Consider the following 27,438-nt stretch of genomic DNA (forward strand, 5'->3'; position numbering starts at 1 on the left):
GCATCAATCCTTCCCTAAGACGCTGAGTCCTTCAATAAAAGCATGGAGGACTTATTGCTAAAATGCCCCTCTTGATTCAAGAGCCATGTGAAGAGGGTTTGTGTAGCCTGGGGATGAAAAGAGATCTGCCAGCAGATACAACACAATAGCAGTAATGTGTAAACACAGGAGAGCAGCAGAGGTGGGGCTCATGATTAATTCAAAGGAGATGATATTTCGGCTTTCTCTGTGCTTTTATTCAAGCCCAGAAGACAGCAGGTCTGGTAAGCACTAGGGCTGGGACCATGTTTCAAGGTGCCATTCTAGACAAAAGCAGAGAAACATATTTGGACATTGTTCAAAAGGTCAAGAACGTTTTACTAATACAATTAAACAATGTGTGAGTTTGGACTTTGTTCCATGTTCCATAAAGAAACACCTATCCCCAAATAAAATAAAAAGGGACTGTGTTGACTGACAGCAAGAGTCAGAACAGGGCCTGGAAATTGTTCCTCAGGAGTGCTTCAAAGTGAAAATGGACCCAAAGAACTTGTTAAATATAACAGAAGAGCTGTGCATGAATCTTCATCTTCTCCCTCCCAACACCCTATGGACAATAACTATAAAGGAGCAAAAAGAGTTATAAATCCACAAGGTTGATGAGTTTAGGGGAGGAGATGACATCAGATGAAGGGGGTCAGATATCTTTGGAAGGCAGGAAGCAGAATAGGGAGAGGTGTGTCACGTGGCAGTGTGGGGGAGGCTAAAGGCCTGATGGCTACAGATGGGTTCCGGGTGAGGAGTAGGCCAAACTTTAGGGGCAGGAAGAACACACAGGTTTTCCCCAACATCCAAAAGTAGAACATTCCTATTTGATATGATTTGGCAGGTTGTTTTTTTGCATCTGAGAACCCTACTACCATTCATATATATGGAAAATTTTTTTAGTGTCTCCAGTCCCCAAAATTAACCTAGCAGATAGGAAGATTCTACTTTGGAGAGTGGAGGAAACCTGCAGCTGCTAAGGGGAGTTCTGCTGGAGCCTGGGTGTGAGCACAGTCCAGGTGGGCAGCAGGGTCACCACATCTTGTCTGCTCCTGCAGGAGACCTGAAGGGTTCACTGGGGAGTTTGGATCAGCACCCCAGGCACTGTGGAAGACAGGTGTAAAGTGCAGAACTGAAAATACGGCAAACAAGTGGAAATCTAGACACTGAAAGGTAAACTCCTAGTCCCTTTTCCTCCTCTCCCTGCTTCTGGACAACTTGGCAACCAGACACACCCCTTACCCTGAGCTGGAGACTTTCCTTTCACAACTGAGCTGACTCAAGGGACAGACCTTCAAATGCAGATACTGGAACTCCAGCAGAAGAGCCAGTTCATGACAACCACTCTCTACAGGGTAGTCCGCAGTTAGACAAGTGCTGCCCAAGCACACCAGCTCTCCAACCATCTCTTAAGCACATAATGCTCATATCTGGCCATAGAGCTAAAATTATCAGACCTTTTCCTTTTTCTTGATTTCCAAGATCCCAGGCTTTTAAGGCAAGTCTCAGACAGGAGAAGGAGGTAGACGGGAGTGGGAAGGGAGAGTGAGAATATCTAAGTTCAGGAAGGACAAAAAAGCTTTAACAAGATTATTACATCCTCAAGAAGACAAAATAAGATTTATATCTCAAGGTTCATTGTCATGCAGTATGAAACACCACGGATAAAGAAAAGACCCGAAGAGGACCAGAAAGGGTTAAGTCAATCAAAACAGGTCAGTGTAAAGGATTAGGAATCAGAATAGCACCAGATTTCTCAGCAGCAACCCTGGAAGATAAATGGAATGAGAAATCTGAGGGAGAAGTACTAATAGCTTAGAAATCTAAATCCAAACCAATAATTAAGAGAAATGCTAGAATAAAAAATGCTTTAGACATGGGAGATCACAATAATCTGTGCTTCCTTTCTCAGGAAACTTTATACCCAGACAAGAGAATAATCCAATAATAAGGAAGGGAGACCCAGGAGAGAGCAATTGGCGACCCTGGAGGGAAGTGAAGCTGTAGGGTTAGGGACGAGACCCCATCTGAGCCAGAGAATAGAGAACTTCAGGACAAAGATGCACCAGATGGATTACCTGATGGGTGTGATTAGGTAGAAAATTATGTTGAGAAGCTATTAGGGGGTTTTGAGAATTAAGAGTAAGTGTTAAACACTGAGTAAATTTTAAAATATGAGCCAATTACTAGACCTCCCTGGTGGTGCAAGGGGTTAAGCACTGCACTATGAAGCAATCCACAGCCTCTGCAGCACAAGTTCAATCCCCAGCCAGGGAGAAACCCACATGGCACAGCAGACCCCTCCTGTCTCGCCCACTGCTCCCTTCAGCAGTGTATTTCATCAGTCTGCCTGTTCTGCTCCCCACTCTGTCTCTGGTGGATCCTCTCGCCCCCCACATCTCTGGCCTGTATCCCAGCTCTTGTATGCATAAATAAATAATCTTTAAAAAAAAAAAAATGAGACAGTTACTACCTAGGAAACTTCCTCAACACATAAACTACAAAAGAAAATAAATGCAGGGCCTCCCCGGTGGCGCAGCGGTTGAGCGCTGGGTTGCGAAGCTGCCCGCGGTCTCTGCAGCGCCAGTTCAATCCCCGGCTGCTCCCCGGCCACAGGAGGGTCCCACATGGTGCGCAGACCTCTCCTGCCGCCCGCTGCTCCCCTCAGCAGTGTACTTCGGTCCTTCTGTCTGCTCTGCTCCCCGCTCTGGCTCTGGCTCTGGTGAATTCGTTCACCTTCCAGTGCTTCTGACTGTACCCAGTGCTTGCATGAATAATAAATAAATAAATATTAAAAAAAAAAGAAAAAGAAAAGAAATGCAACACCAAATAATTTACATAACCCATAATAATGTAAACACAGAATATTGATTTAACCACAGACTATAATAATGAGTGTTGGGAAGCTGGCAGAAAGGGGAGGAGGATGCAGGTGGTAGTAAGTAAAAGAAACAACTCCTCATCTCCCATAACTGCAAGAAAAGGGGTAATGTCCAAAACTGACAAATCAATAAAAATGTAGTGTAGGGTAAATGGAGATGCTCAGGCTTTCACACCACTGGCTTCTGTGGTTATCACCTGCGGCGTTGAATGCAGGAGGTTCTTGGGAGCGTGGGCTTGGGGCATACGTGCCTGGTGGTGGACACCTGGCATATGGTATGGCATATTCAAGTGTGCACACTGTGCCTAGGAGGTCAGAGATATAAGGTCTGTGTTACTCAGAGACAGGGCGGCAGAGAACAGTGGTGGCAGAGAATGGTTACGAAAGGATGAGTGACTACAGAGAAGGCAGAACCACGAGACCACACCAGAGAGAAAGCCCAAAGAGTAAAGATCCACCAGGGGCTGGGAGGCCTGCCAGCCTCCTGGCTCAAGAGCCTCCCTGCCTTTCCAGCTTGTGGCCTTGCCCCACAACAATTGGTGTAGAAAGACCATTAAAGCCTGAAAAAGCCACTGAAGGCTCCAGGATTCCTTTCTCATCTCCCAAATCAGTAGAGAACCTGCCCTGTGTATGCTTGCACAACAAGTAGAATAAGCATATTATTTAGAAATATGGAGGGGAGGTTAAAACTGGGTAAAACAGGGCCTCCCTGGTGGTGCAAGGGGATAAGCACCACACTATGAAGCAATCCACAGCCTCTGAGTTCAATCCCGGGCCAGGGAGCAACCCACATGGCGAGGCAGAAGTCTCCTGTCTCACCCGCTGCTCCCCTCAGCAGTGTATTTCATCAGTCTGCCTGTTCTGTTCCCCGCTCTGTCTCCGGTGAATCCCCTCACCCTCCCGTGCATCTGGCCTGTACCCCGGTTCTTGTACAAAAATAAATAAGTCTTTTTTTAGGGCCTCCCCTGGTGGTGCAGTGGTTGAGCATTGGGCTGCGAAGCTGCCTGCAGCCTCTGCAGCGCCAGTTCGATCCCTGGCCACCAGAGAAGGTCCCACATGGAGTGACAGACCTCTCCTGCCACGCCCGCTGTTCCCCTCAGCAGTGTATTTCGTCGGTCTGCCTGTTCTTTTCCCCACTCTGGCTCTGGTGAATTCTCTCACCCTCCCGCGCTTCTGACTGTACCCAGTGCTTGTATAAATAAATAAATAAATCTTTTACAAATAAATAAATAAATAAATAAACAAGTCTTTTTTAAAAAAATGGGTGAAACAGCTGAAATAGTTTCACCGGGACCTCTGGGGAATCAGATGAGGGTTGAGGCTGGGGGGCATAGGGTACTGCTGTTCACCATTAGCCTGTTAGTACAATTTGACTTAATTTTTTTTGTGTGTACACATTATCTTCATAAAAATAAAAATACCTTTTAAAGAAAAATTAATAGAAGTATTTTAAATTGACAAAACAAAAAATTTAAAGTTAGCTATTTATTAATTACATCCCTGAGATTTATTTGTATCTTATTGATCTTCCTCCCCATTCATTTATTCAGTTACTCATTTATTTTCTTTCAAATTCTTGAATATTGATTGGCGTATATGGTAGAGTGGCCAGATAAAATACATTTGATACACATACACTAAACAATTGTTATTTATGTGAAATTCACATTAAAGTGGGCCCTAGAATTCCTTTTTAAATTTCATTTTGTTGGGCCTCCCCTGGTGGTACAGGCTTTTGAGCACCGGGCTGTGGAGCTGTCCACAGCCTCTGCAGCGCCGGGTTGAATCCCGGCCAGCCGGCCGCCACAGACCTCTACTGTCACGCCCGCTGCTCCCTTCAGCAGTGTATTTCGTCAGTCTGCCTGTTCTGCTCCCTTCTCTGTCTCTGGTGAATCCTCTCACCCTCCCGTGCAACTGGCCTATACCCCGGTTCTTGTATAAAATAAATAAATAAATCTTTAGGGCCTCCCTGGTGGCGCAGTGGTTGAGCGCTGGGTTGCGAAGCTCCCCGCAGCCTCTGCAGCGCCGGTTCAATCCCTGGCTGCTCCCCGGCCACCGGAGGAGGGTCCCACATGGTGCGCAGACCTCTCCTGCTGCCCGCTGCTCCCCTCAGCAGTGTGCGTCGGTCCTTGTGCCTGCTCTGCTCCCCGCTCTGGCTCTGGAGAATTCTCTCGCCCTCCCGTGCTTCTGACTGTACCCAGTGCTTGTAAAAATAAATAAAACTTTAAAAATAAATAAATAAATAAATCTTTAAAAAAAATTTTCATTTTGTTTTTTAGGTGTGAATGTTTATATTCTGATGTCTGTATATATCAAATTATGATCACCACTGAAGCACTAGTTTCCATGTGCCACCATTCAATTGACTCCCTTTATCCATTTTACTCACTCCCCATCTTCTTTTACTCTGGAAACCATGTTTGTTCTTATTTGGTCTTGTTGATTCATTTCCTGTCTTTCTTTATCTTCCACGTATGGATGGACTTACATGATAATTATATTTCTTCATCTGAATTTATTTCACTCAACATACCTTGAAGGGCCTCCCCAGTGGCGCAGCAGGTTGAGCGCAGCATAGCGCTATGAAGCTGTCCACAGCCTCTGTAGCACAAGTTTGACTCCCGGCCGGCCAGTGAGATACCCACATGGTACAGCAGACCTCTGCTGTCTCGCCCGCTGCTCCCCTCAGTAATGCTTTTGGTCCATTTGCCTGTTCTTCTCCCTGCTCTGTCTATTGTGAATCCTCTCACCCTCCCGAGCCTCTGGCCTGTATCCCAGCTCTTGCATAAATAAAATAAATCTTTAAAAAACAACAAAAAAAATAATAATACCTTGAAGGTCTATGGTCACAAAAATGACAACATTTCATCTTGTTTTATAGCTGAGTAGTACCCTATTGTGTATATATATGCCACAATCTTCATTATCCAGATGGTCCAGAGGGCATCTAGTATTTTTATTTGTAGATCTAGCTCCCTAACATGTGGGGTCCCTGTTCGCTAGCCCCACAAGCTAGGATTATGGCTTAAGAGAAAATGGAATTAGAGAGTTCTTCAGTAATAAATATTCACAGTGTGGAAGATATGTATAAAACTGACAAAACTATCTGGTCAGATGTTAAGCAATGATTTGTATTCTTCAAAATGTGTATGACGTGGAGCCAACCAGTCCCTGGCCAGTCTTTCTCCACCCAGAAGCAGCAGAACAGTGCTAGTCAGGCCCTGTGACTGGCAGCAGAGTCTGCGTGCAGAGCCAGTGCCTGGATTTTCTCCTTCAGTTTACTGGGCAGGGCTAGGCAACTGGGCACAGAGCTCCCCCAGGCCATCACCATCCCTGGGCTGCATTTTCTCTCCTGAGAGGAGGCAGGGCAGGATGAAAGAGACCTCAACATAGCTACATTCAGGAATGGGACCACACCCATGTCACCATCTCTTGCTTTTTATGGCAAAACTCTTTAAGCAAGTTTTTACACAGATGCTGTCTACAATGTGCTTACTAAAGAGTTTCCATTCTACAAAGGAGAATTTTGTCCTTGAAGTGTGGTGAAATCGCCCACGCGTGACTAATGGTAGGAATGTAATCATTTTCTCCCTTTGGTCCTGGGAATTTGTACTTTGAGATTAATAAAATTAAGATTAAGGAGATGCATGTTCCTCTGAAAGCTAAAATCATCACTCGTATAAATAAATATAAAATGTTGACTTCAAATGAAAAGCAGTAAGTTATCCCACCAGTACAATGGGTTTTTGGGAAACAACAACAAAAGGAAGTTAAAAAAATGCAGGCACAAAATGAGACACACATGCACCACCCTCCATAACTAAAACTAACACCCTCTTATATAGTCTTTAGCGAGGCTGCTACTGGTTAAAGAACATTTCCTTCCTTCCACTGGAGAGGAAAGCACCATAATTTCCCATCAGAGATGTAAGGAATGTTGGGTCCTGCAGTTTTCTCATTGCACATGGATGAGAACTCCCTTTGAGCTTCCCTACCTCATTTAAATAGGGTTTCTGTAAATTAATTTTCACAATGATTTATATGCTATATAAATAGACAAGCACGGGACTCCCCGGTGGCGCAGCGGTTGAGCGCTGGGTTGCGAAGCTGCCCACGCCCGAGGCGCCGGTTCGATCCCCGGCTGCTCCCCGGCCACCGGAGGAGGGTCCCGCATGGCGCGCAGGCCTCTCCTGCGGCCCGCTGCTCCACTCGGCAGTGTACTTCGGTCCTTCTGCCTGCTCTGCTCCCCGCTCTGGCTCTGGTGAATTCTCTCACCCTCCCGCGCTTCTGACTGTGCCCAGTGCATGTATAAACAAAAACAAACAAACAAAACAAATAAATAAATAAAGCATGCCTCTATTAAAAAAAATAATAATAAAATAAAATAAAATAAAATTATAAATAGACAAGCACATAAATGTATGTAGAGAAACAGCTAAAATCTGGATTTTTTAAAAAGATTTATTTATTTATTTATTTATACAAGTACAGTCAGAAGCGCGGGAGGGTGAGAGAATTCACCAGAGCCAGAGCGGGGAGCAGAACAGGCAGAGTGACGAAGTACACTGCTGAGGGGAGCAGCGGGCAGCAGGAGAGGTCTGCGCGCCATGTGGGACCCTCGCCAGGCAGCCGGGGATTGAACCGGAGCTGCAGAGGCTGTGGGCAGCTTCACAATCCAGCATTCAACCACTGCGCCACCGGGGAGGCCCTAAAATCTGGATATTTTTAAATGAGGAAGAACACAAAGAGCATTTTTTGCTGTTTTGCTATTAGTTTGTTCCTTATGTGAGTAGATGTCAACATCAGTAAGACAGGCAAGTTTCAGAAGACCAAGTGGGGGCCTTCCTGGTGGCTCAGGGGTTAAAGTCTCAGCACTATCTAGCTATCTCCAGCCACTGCAGCATGAGTTCTACCCCTGGCCAGGGCGCTAACCCACATGGTGCAGCAGACCTCTCCTGTCTTGTCCACTGCTCCCCTCAGCAGTGTATTTCAGTAGATCTGCCTGTTCTGCTCCCCACTCTGTCTCTGGTGAATACACACACACACACATATCCTCCCCATCCCTGGCACCTCTGGCCTACACCCCAGCTCTTGTATGCAAAAATAAATAAAATAAATCTAAAAAAAGAAAGAATCATTTATGAATACAGAGAAGAGCCTATCAAGAGTTAGACCTGGCGAACTTGCTCACCAGGGCAGGTACTAAAAGCAAGAGCTAGAATTCTGATTTTGAATAAAGGGAGGTACCAGGAAAGTAGGAAAAGTTAACCCTGATTTCCTGGAACTGTGGGCATCTTGGGGTAACCCTGAGGTGTTCATTCCATTTCCCATTCCAACTCCAGCTGAAGAATTCGCCAAATGAATCTGAAAGTGCTCAGCATCCTGACTAACAAAGTCCTGAAACCAAAAAGTAGTGTTAAGATGGAGGGAACTCAGTAAATACAGGAAATGTCAGGATCCCAAGAGTAAAGACGCCAGTTCTTGCATGCATAAATAAATAAAATAAATCTTTTTAAAGGAAAAAAAGAAGAAATCCAAGTGGGCTTAAGATGATTAGCCACAGGGCCTCCCCAGTGGTGCAGCGGTTGAGCGCTGGGCTGGGAAGCTGCCCGCAGCCTCTGCAGTGCTGGTTCAATCCCCGGCCACTGGGTGAGGGTCTCACATGGCGCGCAGACCTCTCCTGCCGCCCGCTGCTCCCCTCAGCAGTGTACTTTGTCATTCTGCCTGTTCTGCTTCCCGCTCTGGCTCTGGTGAATTCTCTCACCCTCCCATGCTTCTGACTGTACCCAGTGCTGATATAAATAAATAAATAAATCTTAAAAAAAAAGATGATTAGCCACAGTGTCCTATCCTATAAAAGTAGTAGTCAGAACAACAAAAGACTGCTTTGCTAAAACATTTTCAAGTCTTTCTAAAAACAAATAGCTATGGTCACGATGGAGGACAAGAATAGAAAAACTGGAAATGAGACCTCACAAGACTAAAACCTGACTCACACAAGGAGGTGGGGGTCGAGGGGAATAACATGACCATTACCCCAGCTGTAGAGGTCGTGACCCTTAGGCACCAGTGCCTTATCACAAGGCATGAGACCCAATCAGGATCAGATGCTACAGGGAGTGGAGCACAGACCCAAGGGTAAAGATATGGAGATTGGGCCCACCCTAGAATCTCTGATCCCTTTCTAGTTCTTCCTGTTACCTGATATCAGCAACAAGCAGGCCACTCCACTGAGGAGTGACCCCTCCCAAAGAGAAAAGGACTATATCAATGCAGTCTCTGGACAGGCTCAGGGCAGCACTGCCACTGCCCACCTGTGACTATGCAGGTTCCTCTTTTCACCAACTCTCTCTTTTGCAGGGCAGCAGCTTTCTGGCTGCCCATGACCTGTACCATGCCGGGACTTCTCTTCACTGACCTCCCTCAGCGGAGGCCGCTCTTCTGAAAACTGCCTGCCTGCAACCCTGCATGCCTCTCTCAGCAAATCTGCCCCTTTCCCTAATAAACCTGTTCTTTAAATATAACCAGTGTCTCAGTCTCATGGAGAAACCAGCATGGGGAACTCGCCGCGTGCCGCTGAACCGGGAGCTCTGGTGAAACCTTTCCCAAAGTGAACCCAAGGACCCCACAACTCCACAAAACGACATCAGTCATACATATATTTTATATGTGATATGTTATACATATAAACTGAAAGATTTAACTATGTATCTAGTTCATACTGGACTTGTGGGATAACCGTCTGTTTGAATTCTCCCAATGACTGGGAGCTCAGTTCAGCCCAAGGAAGTATTTTGCATTTTCCAGACAGTTCTAATTGTTTAAAGTTCTATTTAAAGATGAAATCTGGGCTTCCCCGGTGGCACAGCAGTTGAGCGCTGGGTTGTGAAGCTGCCCGCAGCCTCTGCAGCACCGGTTCAATCCCCGGCCACTGGGTGAGGGTCCCACATGGCACGCAGACCTCTCCTGCCGCCCGCTGCTCCCCTCAGCAGTGTACTTCGTCACTCTGCCTGTTCTGCTCTCCGCTCTGGCTCTGGTGAACTCTCTCACCCTCCCGCACTTCTGACTGTACCCAGTGCTTGTGTAAATAAATAAATAAATCTTTAAAAAAAAAAAAAAAAAAAAAAAAGATGAAATCTGACTTTATATATAGCTCTCACTCCTTGGCCCTATGCCTGTCTTGAAAAGCAACAAAGAATGAGCCATCTTCTACAAAACAGTCCTTTAAAGATCTGAGGACAGTCACAGCCTCTTCAATTACATCCACGGCTCCCTTGTAACCCCCTGCCACTCCCTTCCACATGCACACTTTCAATTCATCAATATTATGCTTAAAATAAGGCACTCAGACTGAAATTTTCCTGTTGTGACCTGAGGCATACAAAATATCGAAGAATTATAACTTTCTGTGATCTGAACATTCAGTTAGGCAAAAGGAGCCACTCTAACTGCCGTTACATCAATCAATTTTAAGGTTTGGCAGAGAGAAGACTTGACTAATTCAATAGGAAAAAACAATCTTACATTTACAACAGGTTAAAACATTCACACATTTAGATACAGAAATTCCACCTTATATGAATATAAATAATGAATTAATAGATTAACTTCCGTGAAACAGATGCTAATCTGATTTTAATGGTTACTACCTTCGCAGTAAGGAGCAGTTAACTTCCTGCAGTAGGAAGCCTTTGTAGAATGTAACTTCCGTTGCCTTGTGATGTTAATTTTAGGCAATTATCATGAGTAGACTAAAACAAGTTTTGCATATTATTTACCCTTGTGAGAACTGTGTTAGTGAGGTTGGTGAATCAAGATGGGGAAAAGCCTGAGGAGAGGAATATTCAGAATTTAGTTACTTCATTCATAGGCAAAAATTCTAAGGCTCGAAAGCTGTTAGTGTTTGACTTTCACCTGGGAAATCTTTCCTCTGTAGTGGCTGGAAAACCAGCTCCAAAGACTCTACCCACCAGATTATTTTAATGCTTCTGCATTTTGAGCTTCCAAGACAGGATGGGCAATAATAAAGCCAGTTTTCCTGTACATGTGGCTATTTTAGGACAGTTTTGTCATGAATTGAGGGGAATAGGTATTTTCCCCCTTGATACTATGGGACCACAATGAATTTAGAATACTTACTGAGCTTGTTTGTGATGGGGGGGAGAAGGGAAGCGGATACCCTGGGGTCCAAAGTTCAGTACTGTCATCTGACCACCCACTAGGAGGCCACACTGAGCCATCTCCAGGGACAAAACCACTGGACCAAAATCAAAACAAGAGTTTAAACTGCTGACAGGTGAATAGTGACTAGTTGTTTGGGGGACCCAAGTCTCCCAGGGTCTTCTACAAAGCATCAGTCACAAATTGGGGGCTGCACAAAGAGAAAGAAGGTTTTGTTTCAAGAGTGCCAAAAATTCAAGAATTTGAGAACAGTGAATGATTGCAGTAACTATTCATTAACATGAAGAGAAAGTCTGTACATTTAGGTAAGGAACTTTAGGTGTAAACTTTCTGGAGGATATATTTGCAAACGCAGTAAAAGTTTTAAAAGTGTTTTGGAGGAACAGTACGCCCTGAATGAACTCTACCCACTTGTGTTTATGGACTCCACCCCACCTCCATTTCAAAGAGACCCAGGCACCTCATACTATTCCCATCATGCCATGGATCTGCCATAACCCTTGATTTCTTGAAAGGGACTGCTGGGAACAAAGGGTGGAGTTAAGCAACCATGTTTGATAGAAAAGGTAGGACATATGGTTTTACCTGCCTTCAGCACGTACTGAAGGGGTCCCAGCTAAGGCAGCATTACCAGTAGGATGTATTGACCCAATAATCTCTCTATCTCTCTCACTTTCTGTGCTCCCCCTCCTTTCATTTCCCACGTAAACAAACCTTTTATTAACCTTTCTATGTGTGCCCGCTCTTGTGTCTTATTCTGAGTTGCTTTTTTAAGCACTGAGGACTCACACCCAGGCCATCCCATTTCCCTTTGGGGCTGTCCTATTGTTATAGGACAGGGAGAGGGGCAGCCCAAACCCCGCAAACCTGCCTATTCTAAATGGGTTCTGCCATCCGCCGCATCAACACAAAACATATGACACTTTAATGGGAAGGATCTTTAATAAAAACTAGGAAACAATACAGGTGAGGCAAAGAGTCTAGTTTCTAAATGAAGCACCCAAAGTTACCCATCCCCTCGTGGGTAAAACTCCATCCATATGGGGTCGGCCCAGAGCAAGGCCCCAAAGCCTGCCACAAGTCTAAAACATTTTCCAGTGGGGACCCACAGAAAAGGGTCACAAACAACAGGACAAGCCCGGAAGGAAAAGAGCAAAATCAACATCCAGATAAAAGCTGCCATTGTCACCTCCCCACGGGTCTCACCCACATCTGTGTCACCCAGTCCACGACCAAAAGACAAGCGCAGTTTCTTCACATGTCTCTAGGCTCCATGCGCCTCCTCCAGGTCTCCTGGCTCCATCTTGCTTCCTTCCTTCCTCAGTCTCTTCTTCTCCTTTTCCTCCTCCTGCTCAGCTCCACCCTCCCTTGGGTGGGGCAGGGAACCTCCCCCTTTCCTGGGACCACCCTGTTACACTATTGTTATAGGGCAGCCCCGATATTGAACGGGTTGCCTGGCTGTGGGTCCTCAACTGCGCGCTTACAAGGGACTTATTAATACTCCACTACAGGCACACACAAAAGGTTAATAAAAGGTTTATTTACAAGGGAAAGAGAAATGAGGAAATGTCCAACTCAGGGAGAAAATAGGGAAATAAAGTCTTTAATGCGTCCTACCCGATCCGCTGACCTGAAAACCCAAAGTCACTCTCAGAGCTGGCCGGCCGCTGGGAGCTGGCGGAGAGTCAAAATGGGGGACCCCTCCAAAGCCCACGTGTCTGGCTTTATACCAACCTGGCTGCTTAACCCCACCTTCAGGTCCCAGCCACCTTCCCTTTGGTGGTGATGGGATTGATTTGGAGTTACCAGTGTCTTTGGCTTTGGCCTGGGGTGGGGATGGAGTCCACAAAGCCTGTATGGAATTAGCTTTAGGACATCCTTTTCCCCCTAACACTATAACAAATATATGTGCTCTTTTGAAACAGGAATTCCACTTAAAGGGGTTTATCAGAGGAAAAGAAAAACACAACACTACATATCCAGAAAAATTTAGTTGAAAGGCTACAGCATAGTGGTATTGGTCAAAAATTTTTGATGCAAGAATTCCCCGGTGGAGCAAGGGGGTAAGTCTCAGCACTGTCAAGCTATCGGCAGCCACTGCAGCAGGAGTTTGACCCCTGCATAGGGAGATAACATCACACGGTAGACCTCTCCTGTTCTTACCTGCTGCTCCCTTAAGCAGTATATTTCAGTAGATCTGTTAGGGGAAAAAGGATGTCCCAAAGCTAATTCCATATAGGCATTTTCCTTATTTCCTTTTCTCTTGTAAATAAACCTTTTATTAACCTTTTGTGTGTGTGTGTAGTAGAGTATTCATAAGTCCCTTTAAAGCGCGCGGGTGAGGACCCACAGCCAGGAACCCGTTTTAATATCGGGGTTGCTCTATAACAGATCTACCTGTTCTGCTTCCCACTCTATCTCTGATGAGTCCTCTCACACACACACACACACACACACACACACACACACACACACACACCCCGCCCCGGCCGCCGTACCTCTGGCCTACACTCCAGCTCTTGTATGCATAAATAAATAAAAATTTTTTTAGTTGCAATTTTAAAATAGGAGGTTTTGTTTCATAAGGACTATGGCAGTGTTTTATTTCTGAACTGTCTGATACTCAACAAGAACAAAACCTGTGCAGGGCTTCGCTGGTGGCTATCCACAGTCTCTGCAGCACAAGTTCTATCCCAGCTGGCCAGGGAGCAACCCATATGGCACAGCAGAACTCTCCTGTCTCACCCGCTGCTCCCCTCAGCAGTGTGTTTCAGTCAATCTGTCTGTTCTGCTCTCCGCTCTGGTGAATCCTCTTAGGACCCCTCCACCCTGCCCCGCACCTCTGGCCTATACCCTAGTTCATATATGCATAAATTAAATTTTTTTTAAAAACCCGTGTAAAAAAACAACAACAACAAGACAACAGGTCCCAAGTGGAATGACACTAAAACTGAGATTTATTTAACTCATACAGTTTTGCCTCTCCTAAAAATGTAATCCTAAACCAGTCAATTAGAAATCAACTGGTTAACAGCTAGTGAGGTAATCTGCTAATTGATCCCTGCCATTCACTAAAGGGAAGTGATCTAACCACAACCAACCTACTTTTTGCTACTATAATTTCCTTGTTCCTACTCCTGTCTGCCTATAAGAGATACACTTTGTACAGCTCCTCAGAGTTCTTTTCTATGTACTAGGTTGGAGGATGCCCAATTCATGAATCATTGAAAAAGTCAGTTAGATCTTTAAAACTAAGTCAGTTGAACTTTTTAAAACACATATCAGACAAAATGATTAAAAAAGACAAAAATGGAAGAATCTGAAAAGAAAGGCATACCAGAAAAATAGAAACATTACAAATCTTAATAGCTGACAACATACATTTCAGGCAAAAAACTTAAAAAAAATAAACAAGTACTTTTTAATGCTAAAGATTATACTTCACTGTGAAAACTTAAATTATGAATATCTATGTGCCAAATAATACAGCAGGAACTTGCATATAACAGAAACTATAGAGAGATAAAAGAAATACACTAATAATAGAAGACTATGATTCACCTTTCCCAAAACAGATCAAGTGGTCAAAAATAAATAAGTCAAGGGCCTCCCCGGTGGCGCAGCGGTTGAGTGCTGGGCTGCTCCCCGGCCACCGGAGGAGGGCCCCACATGGCGCGCAGACCTCTCCTGCCACCCACTGCTCCCCTCAGCAGTGTACTTCGGTCCTTCTGCCAGCTCTGCACCCCGCTCTGGCTCTGGTGAATTCTCTCACCCTCCCGCGCTTCTGACTATACCCAGTGCATGTATAAACAAACAAACAAACAAACAAAATATAAATAAATAAAACATGCCTCTACAAAATAAATAAATAAATAAATAAATAAAATTTATTATAAATAAATAAATAAATAAGTCAAGACAACAGTATCAAAAAGTACATGTTATTAATATGTATCAAACACTGTACCTTGAAAACAGAGAATATACTTTATTTTCAAGTTCTCTGTAAGAGTTGTACATATATAGGGCTTCCCTGGTGGTGCAAGAAGTCTCAACACTATGATCCTATCCACAGCCACTACAGCACAAGTTAAATCTCTGGCCAGGGAGGTAACCCACATGGCACAGCAGACCTCTCCTGCCTCACCCGCTGCTGCCCTCAGCAGGGTATTTCAGTCAATCTGCCTGTTCTGTTCCCCACTCTATCTCTGGTGAATCCCCTCACCCCCCACACCTCTGGCCTGTACCCCAGTTCTTGTATGTATAAATAAATAAAATCTCTTTTTAAAAAAATAAATAAATCTTTAGAACAGAAACCAAACCTCATTAAATTCCCACCATAAAAATAATATATAGCATTCTATAATAACATAATAAGCATTGACATTTGTAACATATTCAGAAAACAAAATTGCCCTTCTATTTGGGCATGTGATGGGGTCTATATTAAATAACTCCATGAGCAAAAAGAAAATAAAATTTCAAAATTGTAGAATTTCTAGAAAATAATAATGAATGGACCCTAGAATAGGACCTATAAGTAGAGCTAGTACTCATAGGAAAATTCATAGCCTTAAATAATTATATCAAATAAATGAATTAAACAGCTGGCTTAAAAAGCTGGAAAAAAGATTAAATACATCAAAAGAAAGCAAAAGAAAACGTGATTAGAGGTAGAGAAATTAGTTAATATAAGCATATAGTAGAACATGAATAAATAAGTTTGTTCTTTGAGAAAATTCAGTAAATTTAGAAAGCAACAGCTACATTAATGTAAAAAAGAGGAAATGTACAAATAACCAAAATAAGAAATTACAGGTGAGCATACAATTATAAATCAGAGACATTCTGCAGGGGAGGGAGAGGTGGAGGGATCAAAACAAGGGAGGGAAGAGCACAAGGGACTATGGTGATGATGCATAGGTGAACTGGTGGTAGAAATTCTATGGAGACTATATCTGAGAAAAGAAATCAAACAGTGTAAAAAAATGAGAAATGATGTAAAAAAATATAAATAAATAAATGGGGATAAAAAAGGAGATTACAAGTGAGAAACAGTCACACCAACATTAGAAAGTAAAAAACAAAACAAAGGCGAACAAAACAACATAAGAGAATACCATACTTTTATGCAAATAAATTTGAAAAACCTATATAATACCATACTTTTATGCAAATAAATTTGAAAAACCTATATAAAGTGCAGTTTTCTCAAAATTAGAAATAGAAAGCTAAAATAGACCAATTTGCATAAAATAAAGGTGTGTTAAAATTATTTAAATAACATATGCATAATTATAATATGCATAGGTATAAGTAACTTAAATAATTTTATCAAAATAATTTGACATTTGTCAAATACCTCTCCCCTCCAAAAAAACTAATAAACATCAGAATTCTATAATTCCACTGACCTTTAAAAAATAGATGATTCCAGTACTTTTTAAAATGCCCGATAACCTAGAAAATGAAGAAAACTTTACATGAAGTTACAAGAAAATTTTTTAAAAAGCAAATATAAGTACATTGATACTAAAATATACTAAGGATCACAAGAATAAAGGGAAAAAGTAGGTCAATCTCATTTATAAATATCAATGCAAAATCTTAAAATTTTAGCAAACAGAATCCAAAAGCACACTGAAAGAATAATATATTATGATCTAATGGAATTTATTCTGACAATGGAAATGAGATTCAATAGTGGGAAGTCTACTATATAAATCTTCATATTAATGGTTCTAAATAGAAAAGTACATGATTATCTTTATAACTATTAAAAGTATATATGAATAAAATTACTTATTTTTTATTAAAACAATATATTTAGTAAATGGAAATTAATGGCTATTTCTTCAAATTGGAAAAAAAAAATTTTTATCAGAAAAGCAACAGTTGGGGCCTCCCTGGTGGTGCAAGGGGTTAAGATGCAGCACTATGAAGCTATCCACAACTGCTGCAGCAACAGTTTGATCCCCTGCCAGGGAGGTGACCCACATAGTGCAGCAGACCTCTCCTGTCTCACCTGCTGCCCCCCTCAGCAGTGTATTTCAGTCAATCTGACTGTTCTGTTCCCCACTCTGTCTCTGGTGAGTCCTCTCACCCCCATCTCTGGCCTGTACCCCAGTTCTTGTATGCATAAATAAATACATCTTTTTTTTTTTTTTTAAATTACAGTTACAAATTCTTTTACCTTGTATTCAAAAGTTGATTCTAATTCTCTTTCTTTTGAATGTATACTGGACTTAGTAACTCAATTCTAATGAGGAGAATTAGTTAAAAGTGGTGGTATGTGACATGTGTCCTATGAGTCTCAGTCATAAAAGATATTGTGGCTTCTGTCTTGCTCTTTCTTGGTTCACCTACTCTGAAGGGAGACTCCTGCTAGGTGAGGGAGGACGCTCAAGCTGCCCTGTGGAGATGGCTCTGTGATGACATGTCCAGTAGGTTCATTCACTGAGAATTCTTTCCTATTTGCATCCTCACAGCATCATTAATTGACCATAGGCAGTGGGCTGTAAAAAAGGGAGAAAACCAAGAAAAGGACTAGAGGGATTGAAAAGGACTTCATGTAACATTTATTTTTCTTTAAAGTTTTTTTCTTGGGCCTCCCTGGTGGCACAAGGGGTTAAGACACAGCACTATGAAGGTGTCTGCAGCCACTGCAGCATGAGTTTGATTCCGGGCTGGCCAGGGAGCAGCCCACATGGCACAGCAGACCTTGCCCGCTGCTCCCCTCAGCAGTGTACTTCAGTCAATCTGCCTGTTCTATTCCCCACTCTGTCTCTGGTGAATCCTCTCACCCCCCATACCTCTGGCCTGTACCCCAGCTCTTGTATGCATAAACAAAAATAAATTTTTTTTAAAAAAGTCTTTTTCTTCATTTAGAGAGATATCATTTGCCAAACACTATTCTAGAATGTGTATTTGTAACTGAGTTTTATATTGCATGGTGAAAGCCTTCCACACTGTTTGACAATGAGGGATGCTGCTTATGATTCATCACATGTAATGCACATAACTGGTAGGTTACATCTGGTGTAGCTGCTCAGTCCTTACATTTCACCAAATCATCTAAGCCAGATACTGTGCCATATACCATGTTCTACACTATCAAATATAAAAAAAAAAATTCTCCATTTCAGGAAACATATACTCATCAGGAATCATCTAAACATTTCTATTTGGGGAGATGGGAGTGGAGAAGAGGAGCTTGATTCATCTTTTGCCTCCAACTTCTGATATTGGTGATAAATTTGGTAAAACCAGCATCAGAGATCAAGCCAATACATCTAAATTAGCTAAAGAAACATGGATGGCGCTGGAAGGGATCATGCTCAGAGAAATAAGTCAGAAAGAAAAAGAAAAATACCGGATGGTCTCACTCATAGCAGGAATCTAGAAAACTTGAATAAGGGACCAGGAAAATGAATAACTATAAGAAAGAAAATATCAAAATCAACAAACAACTATAAACCAGAGACACTCTGTTGGGGGTGGGGGGCAGGGGGCGGGGAAAGGACGGCTTGGGGTCAAAATAAGGGGGCTGTAATTGTAAGGGGAATATAAAAATAAAATTTAAATAATGATAATAATAAAATAAATTAACTAAAGAATTGATAACTAGGATCCTCCGTGGTGGCGCAAGGGGTTAAGTCTCCCCACTCTGCCTCTGGTGAATCCTCTCATGCCCTGCACCTCTGGCCTACACCCCAGCTCTTGTATGCATAAATAAATGAAATAAATATTTTTAAAAATCAATAAATTATGCTCTCTAAGACTGTTTTGAATTAACAGGCCCCTCTTTTATATTTGTCATAGCTTGGTAAACTTTGATTTTGACAGGTGGAAGGGATGACTATGCTCACCAAAGGATTTGCAAACTGATATGTTATCATTTTCTAGTATAGTATGCAATCTGGCTTTACACTCTCTTATTTCACACTTCCAGTAAGTTTTATCACCGTATTTTTATAATATAAAAAGTTGAAACCAAACTGTCAAACCAAACTGTCAACCAGTTATTTTATCTTTTACAGCAAAACTGCCTTAACAGTCAATTAGTTATGGGGCAAAAAAAATGTAGTGAAAATGCTTATGGAAAAGAATTGATGATGAAACTACTTAGAACCCCTATGAAGAGGTCCATGTAGTGAGAAACTGAGACCTGTGCCAAACAGACAAGTGGGTGGGCCCTCTCGGCGTTGGGTCATCCAGCCCCTGCAAGCCTTCACGTAAAAGAAGCCAAAAATGTACTGAAACTTCATCAGAGACCCTGAGCCAGAATCCCTCAGCTAAGCCACTCCTAAATTCCTACTTCATAGAAATAAGCATATAAATGCTTATTTGTTTTAAAGATTTATTTATTTATGCATACAAGAACTGGGATACAGGTCAGAGATGTGAAGGGTGAGAGGATTCACCAGAGACAGAGTGGGGAGCAGAATAGGCAGATTGAGTGAAAACACTGCTAAGGGGAGCAGTGGGTGAGTCAGGAGAGGTCTGCTGCGCCAGGGGGTAGCTCCCTGGCCAGTTGGGGATCAAACTGGTGCTGCAGAGGCTGTGATAGCTTCATAGTGCTGTGCTTAACCCCTTGCACCACCAGGGAGGCCCTAAATGCTTATTGTTTTCAGTCACTTAGCATTGAGTAATTTTTTATACAGTGATATAACTAATATAGAAGTCAAAATAAAGTCCTTTTTAAGTTGACAAATATGAGCCTGCCACAGCAGAGCTTTACTAAATGGAAATGCTAACAAATTTTTCAGGTAGAAGGAAAATGAAACCAGATGAACATTAAGAAATAGAGGAGTAAAGAACAAATAAAATGGTAAATATGTGTATAAATCTAATGTTCCATTGACTTTAAATACACCACAAAACAAGACCTTAATAAAGGAGAGATATTTCATGTTTATGAATTGGAAGATTCCATATTGTTAAGATGTTAATTGTTCCCAAATTGATCTATATAACCCTAGTTAAAATCTCAACAGCCTATTTACCTAGAAATTGAAAATGAAAGCCAAAATTTGATTTGAAAAGAGAGTAAAATAGCCACAACAATTTTGTAAAGGAACATAGAGGACTCAATTTAAGTGATCTTAAAACTCACTATAAAGCTTCATCTGGGATTGGCAAACTATGGCTGATGACCTAAATCTAGTGTGCAGCCTGTTTTTGTAAGGCTCATAAGTTAAAAGTGCTTTTTATATTTTTAAATGATCGAAAAAAGAAAGAAGATTATGCAACAGGAATTATATGGAGTCCACCCTTTACAGAAAAATGTAACTACAGAAAAATATGTGCTAACGCCTGAGTTACAGTAATGAAAACAGTATAGTATTGGCAAAAGGCTAGACACATAGATCAGTGGAACAGAATAGAGTCCAGAAATACACACTCACACACACACACACACACTTTTTAAATTGAGATAACATTAGTTTACAACACTGTACACTCTATGAATAGTTTCTCACCCCGGCAATTGTATTTATCTCACCACACCCACTACTAAATTCCAGTCACCATCTACCACCAACCATTCAGCCCCTTTTACCCATTTCCAACTCACTCCTTCTCCTCTGGTACCCCCCCATTCTGCTGTCAGATCTAAAGGATTGTTTTTCACACACATTGATTTTTTTTTAATTATTTTTATTTATTTATGCATATAAGAGCTGGGGTGTAGGCCAGAGGTGCAGGGGGTGTAAGAGGATTCACCAGAGACCTCTAGAGACCAGAGACCAGGATCACCTAGGGATCCACTGAAACACTCCACTGAAACACACCGCTGAGAGGAGCAGCAGGCAAGACAAGGGAGATCTGCAGCATCTTGTGGGTTAGCTCCCTGGCTGGGGACCAGAACTTGTGCTGCAGTGGCTGCCTATAGCTTGATAGTGCTGAGACTTAACCCCTTGCCCACCAGGGAGGCCCATGCACATTGATTTTTTAACAAAGGTATTAAGTTAAATGGGAGGGAAGAGTTTACCCTTTTGAACAAATTATACTGGGCCAATTAGATAAAGATATGGAAGAAAGAAAAAGAAAAGCTGAACTTATATTGGGAGACAAATATATATATTAAATTTATATATATTAAATATATAACTTATATTGGGAGGCACTAAGGGCCTCCCCAGTGGTGCAGCGGTTGAGCGCTGGGCTGTGAAGCTGCCCACAGCCTCTGTAGCACCGGCTCGATCCCTGGCCACAGGGCGAGGGTCCCACATGGAGCGCAGACCTCTCCTGCCACCCGCTGCTCCCCTCAGCAGTGTACCTCAGTCCTTCTGCCTGCTCTGCTCCCCGCTCTGGCTCTGGTGAATTCTCTCACCCTCCCGCGCTTCTGACTGTACCCAGTGCTTGTGTAAATAAATAAATAAATAAATCTTAAAAAAAAAAAAAAAAAGTTAGGCACTAAGTGCTCTTTTGTTCCAGGCTATCTTTTCAAGATATTTATCCTATGAAACAGCCTAGTGATAGTGTTTACCTCCAGAGCAAATAGCAAGTTTGTTTACTGTCTAGATAAAAGAGATAATGCATTGCTCTGGGGGAAAGGTTGCGCAGGTTTGTTTGTAGTCCTTTATAAAAGATTGATACTCCCTAAGCTTGGAGTTCCTCAGGTGCCATACAAACCCACTGTGTGTACCTGTTTGTGCTTCAACCACTTGGGTCTTTGGCATAGCCCCTGTGTGACTTGGGGCACATGAAGACCCAATGCAAACATGAAGTTCATGCTGCTTCCTGCGCTCTGAATTATTAAGTTCTTTGTCTCTTAGGTGTCATGTCTTTTTGACAGCATTCCGTGAAACTGTAGCAGGGTAACTTAATCACTTGCAAATAGCCTAAAGTCTTATATCCTTTATCATTCTTCAGAACTTAAACCTTGCATCATATATAAAAATTAACTGGAAATGAATTATAGACCTAAATGTAAAACCTAAAATCATAAAACTTATAGGAGAAAATCTTTACGTCACTGGGTTAGACATAGATTTCTTAGCTAAGAACAGGAAATGATTCAAAGAAAAATGAAATTGGATTTCACCAAAATTAAAAACCAAGATATTGTTAGGAATTTTAGGGCAGTAAAACTACCCTGTTCGTTATGATAGTAATGAACACGTGTCCTTATTCATTTGTCAAAAACCACATAATGTACATTACCAAGAGTGTACCTTAATGTAAACTATGGTCTTGAGTGATAATGATGTATCAATGTAACAAACGTACCACTCTGTTGATGATGGGGGAGCTATGTGTATGAGGGGGTGAGAAAGGGGATATGGAAACTCTCCATACTTTGTACTCAACACTGCTGCAAACTTAAAACTGCTCTAAAAATTAAAGTTTATTTTCAAGAGAAGGCAAGTGATCTGAACAGACATTTCTCTATAAAGATATACCAAGAGGCACATTGTAGAGGCAAGATGGCCACTGAGCAGGTTTCTCTATGATGCGAGCAGACCGGGTAAAGGAGAGTCCTGGAGCCCTCAGTGGCTTTCATTGAGCTTTACATGTAGTGTGGTAAACAGATACACGGCAGGCAGGGGCACCAGGGTGCCAGGAGGCCAGCATGCCTCCAAGCCCCCAGCAAGTCTTCACTCTGGGCTTCTCTGGCCTTTTTTCTCCCCTCCTCTCTCCTGCCACTCTCTGGCTTCTGCTTCTCTCAGTGACTAACTCAATACCCCTCCCATGGCCCACAGAAGTAAAGAAGACAGTTTACAACAATTTAACAACTGCAGGTGCCCCCTCAGGCAGGGCAATCCTAATGGTGGGAGGGCAGAAAAGCCTGAAAACCATTTACCCTGCACACATGAAAGATCTCAACAGCATTAGTTATTAGGGAAAAACAAAACAAAATCAGATACCATTGAGATAACAATGAGAGATACCATTTTGTACTCACTAAAGTGACTATAGTTAAAAAAATGAAAAATAATGTGTTGGCAATGTTAAAAAATTGGAACTCACATAGATAGCTGATAGGAATGTAGAGTGGTGGAGATACTGTGTAAAACAATCTATCACTTCCTCAAAAAGTTAAACACAGACTCGGCAATCAACTATATATCCAAGAAAATGGAAAACATATGTCTCCACACAAACTTGTACACGAATGTTCATAGCAGCATTATTCATATAAACCAAATGTCCAGGAACTGATGATAGGGTAAACAAAATGATGTCTACTATAATTTAGAATGTCATTCAATCATAAAATTGAATGAATTGCTGATACATACTTCAATATGGAGTCCAGATTCCCATTTCTGGGTTAGCCTCTCAGGTAACCAAGAATTTTTTATTTATTTTTATTTTATTTTTAAAGATTTATTTATGCATACAAAAACTGGGGTCTAAGGGCCTCCCCGGTGGCACAGTGGTTAAAGACACAGCACTGTCAGGTTGTGGCCACTGCCACCCTCCAGGGAGCTGACCCATATGGCACAGCAGACCTCTCCTGACTCGTCTGCTGCTCCCCTTAGCAGTGTATTTCAGATCTGCCTGTTCTGCTCCCCACTCTGTCTCTGGTGAATCTTCTCGGCCCCTGCACCTCTGGCCTACACCCCAGCTCTTGTATGCATAAATAAAATAGTTAAAAAAAAAACAACCAGACATTTTATGATTCCATTTATATAAAAAAATCCAGAGTAGGAAATTCATAGAGGCAAAAAGTAAATTAGTTGTTACCAGTGATTAGAGGGAATGGGAAGCAATTACTCACGAGTATGGATCTTCCTTTGGGGCTGATGAAAATATTCTATGTTTAATTTGTGTTGATGAGTTAAGTACACTGAAATAATTGAATTATAAAGAATATATGTTAAATGGTAAATTTTACCTCATTCAGGGTGTTTTTTTAAATTTATTTTTATTTTTAAAGATCTATTTATTTGTGCATACAAGAACCTGGGTATAAGCCAGAGGTGTGGGGGGTGAGAGGATTCACCAGTGACAGAGTGGGGAGCAGAACAGGCTGACTGACTGAAATACACAACTGAGGGGTACAGCAGGAGAGTCAGGAGAGGTCTGCTGCGCCATTTGGGTCACCTCACTGGCCGGGGATCCAACTCCCTGCAGTGGCTGTGGATAGCTTCATATGCTGAATCTCAAGCTCTCATGACACCAGGGGGGTCCTCATTCAGGATGTTTATAAAAAAGAAAGATGAGGTAGAAAAACTGCCCCTTGTCTACATAAGTATGTACTCCACTCTGAATCATAAAAAAAAGTTAGAAACATAAACTGAGTAGTAATTGGACTTGCCACAGAGTCTCAAAAGATGTTAATACCAATGAATATTTTTAGAATTCACATTTTGAAAGTATAATGCTTACAATTTTATATTAAAAATACTTTTTTTAAAGTGCACTTCTGTGTTCTTATAACCTCCATGCATGTCTGAATGTTTGTGTATACGCAAATATACATACATATGTATATATAAGTCACTGTGAAATTTGATGCTCAATAAGCTAGTTGCTTAGTTAGCCTTTTCCTGCCATTAGCTGAATTAGCTGTTTAGTTGCAGCTGCTGGTCAGAGCCCAGCTTCTCATTTCTGGGCCAGCCACTCAAGTGACCAACAATTTGGTTCAGAGAAACTTCAGTAATGTTAAGTGCTTCTCAATGTTTGATCAGCTGCAGCAGGAATCAGAATTGTCTGTAGTCTTGACCCTGAGCATCCCGTGATAGATCTGGGAATCTTATTTTTAACAAGCTCCTCAGGGGATGTGATCTGCACTCAATTCTGGGAGTCCTAGCTCTGGGCACCTATTCCTGTTTGCTGTGGGAAAGCTGAGCCTGTCTTTGGTATTATGGTCCTGCTCACACTCTGCTATTTGCCTAAGAGTTAGCATCCCTTCTTATAAGGAACAATAATGGAACATCACTGAAGGTGGTGCTGCATCTGTAAGGGCCGGCTACTCTTCAGACTGCCCACTATTTCCATTCTGTATGGCAGTGTTTCAGCCTGCTGGGGCCCTGATGTCCCAAGAGAAGCTGTAGGAGATAGCTGGCTCTGCCTTTGAGTCCCATTCACAATGTAGGACCTGGACTGGAGCCCTGGATCCTGAATTCTAGGCTTAGCTTTGTACTGTAACCCCACATTTGATGGGAAATGATGGAGAAGCCTACTAGGTCAAACATCTCTCAAAGCTGACAGAAGCACAAGTGATTTCACAGTTACTGTATTTGAATGCTTTCCAGAAGCGGGAAATTCACAGTGGGTCAGCTACCCGACCTTAAAACAGACAGCAGTCAGCTAAACACCCTTAGGTTCGGACCTCCCCGGTGGCGCAGCGGTTGAGCGCTGGGTTGCGAAGCTGCCCGCAGCCTCTGTGGCGCCGGTTCAATCCCTGGCTGCTCCCCAGCCACCGGAGGAGGGTCCCACATGGTGCGCAGACCTCTCCTGCTGCCCGCTGCTCCCCTCAGCAGTGTACCTCGGTCCTTCTGCCTGCTCTGCTCCCCGCTCCGGCTCTGGTGAATTCTCTCACCCTCCCGCACTTCTGACTGTACCCAGTGCTTGTAAAAATAAATAATAATAATAATAAAAAAAAAGAATAGTACTGGAAAAATGATATTAAAAAAAAAACCACCCTTAGGTTCAACTGTTCATTTCCTCTGGACATATCCATTCTGGTTCATTCTAACCTTTTTTAAAGATTTATTTTTATTTGTTTATGCATAAAAAAACTGGGGTATAGGCCAGAGGTGGGTGGCGGGGAGGATTCACCAGAGACAGAGTGGGGAGCTGAAGAGGAGGATCTACTGAAATAAACCATTGAGGCGGGCAGCTGGGGAGACAGGAGAGTTCTGCTGTGCCATATGGGTCATCTCCCTGGCTTGGGATCGAACTCATGCTGCAGTTGGCTGCGGAAAGCTTTATAGTGTGAGACTTAACCCCTGCACTACCAGGGGGGCCCCTCATTCTTACATCTTTTGGAAACATAGGTGTTACTGCTCTGGTTACAATTCTTCAGTGGTTTTGTTAGGGGGAAAAGGATGTCCCAAAGCAAATTCCATATAGGCTTTGTGGACTCCACCCCCACCCCAGGTCAAAGCCAAAGACACTGGGAACTCCAAATCCCATCACCACCAAAGGGAAGGTGGCTGGGACCTGAGGGTGGGGTTAAGCAGCCAGGTGGATACAAAAGGCAGACACGTGGGCTTTGGGGCCCCCCATTTTGGCTCTCCACCAGCTCGCAGCGTCCTGCCAGCTCTGAGAGTGACTTTGGGTTTCCAGGTCGTCGGATCGGGTAGGACGCATTAAAGACTTTATTTCCCTATTTTCTCCCTGAGTTGTACATTTTCCTTATTTCCTTTTCTCTTGTAAATAAACCTTTTATTAACCCTTTTGCGTGTGTCTGTAGTAGAGTATTCATAAGTCCCTTTAAAGCGCGCGGGTGAGGACCCACAGCCAGGAACCCGTTTAATATCGGGGTTGCTCTATAACAGCTTGGCGCCCAACGTTTAATATCGGGGTTGCTCTATAACAGTTTCCCAACCCTCTTAAGCTCACAATCCCTACGAAGACCTGTCCTTGCTGATCTTTGCAGCCCTCTCTCCTCCACAGTGCCTGTCACAGATGTGCAAATCTCTTACAAGCCAGGTTCTCTCTGGCCACGGCCTACTCCTCTTTATGTAGTTAACTTCTGTTCATCCCTCAGCTCTCCAATTTCATTTCCCTGACCCCACGTCTGAGGTTCTCTGCTTATTCATGCTCCTCACACTCTGAGCCTCGCTTTGTAAATATGTGTCAGTGTTAAATTTCTCTTCAGTGCTTATCGCACTTATGTCTGCCTCCTCCTGCAGACAGGGAAGTTGCTTAGAGCAGGGCTCTGAGTTTGCTCTCACTGCATCCCAGCACCTAGTGGAAGGTCTGGCGGGTATTTAATTGGATGAATGACTCGTTCTCAGAAGGGGGACCACAACCTGGGTGGGGTGTCGAGAGTGCTGGGAGCGGGTCCAAGACAGAGCCGGGCAGCTACTCACTACTCACATAAAGTCCTCAGAAGTGAGGGCATCTGTCTGCGGCCATGCCCGGGGCGAGGCGGTGTCAGGGACCCGACAGGGCAAGGATACACATGCGGCTGCCGACTGGGCAGGGGCGGCCGGTTCTGTGTTGGGGGGCCTCAGTTGCCCCAAGGAGTCCCGCGGGGTGGACAGAGAACCGCCCCTGCGGCCCCTGAGGAGACTCGCCAGGCCCGCGCGGCGGAAGCCGCGACGAGGGGCCGCGCGACGTCAGCCCGCCGCGCCCGGCGAGGGCGCTCCAGCCCGGTCCTCCAGAGCAGTCGCGCGCAGCCGCGGCCCCTCTAGCCGCCGAGGGGAGGCGCAGTGTATGTAGGGAAG

At 43.2% G+C, this 27,438-nt stretch overlaps 1 protein-coding gene across 1 annotated transcript in view; it reads right to left on the reverse strand.

Annotated features, from left to right (window-relative positions):
• Positions 1–27,283, reverse strand: part of JADE2 (jade family PHD finger 2) — a 148,246-nt gene extending 120,963 nt beyond the window's left edge. Inside the window, exons 1-3 of the mRNA XM_037509297.2 lie at positions 27,089–27,283; positions 17,280–17,601; positions 16,501–16,546 (exon numbers count right to left, since the gene is read on the reverse strand). The gene's annotated coding sequence lies outside the window, so the exon portion shown is untranslated. The remainder of the gene's footprint in view (positions 1–16,500; positions 16,547–17,279; positions 17,602–27,088) is intronic.
• Positions 27,284–27,438: the final 155 nt, after the last annotated feature.

This window comes from Talpa occidentalis, unplaced genomic scaffold, assembly GCF_014898055.3.
Source record: "Talpa occidentalis isolate TD23 unplaced genomic scaffold, MPIMG_talOcc4v2.1 talOcc4.13, whole genome shotgun sequence".
Taxonomy (NCBI): domain Eukaryota; kingdom Metazoa; phylum Chordata; class Mammalia; order Eulipotyphla; family Talpidae; genus Talpa; species Talpa occidentalis.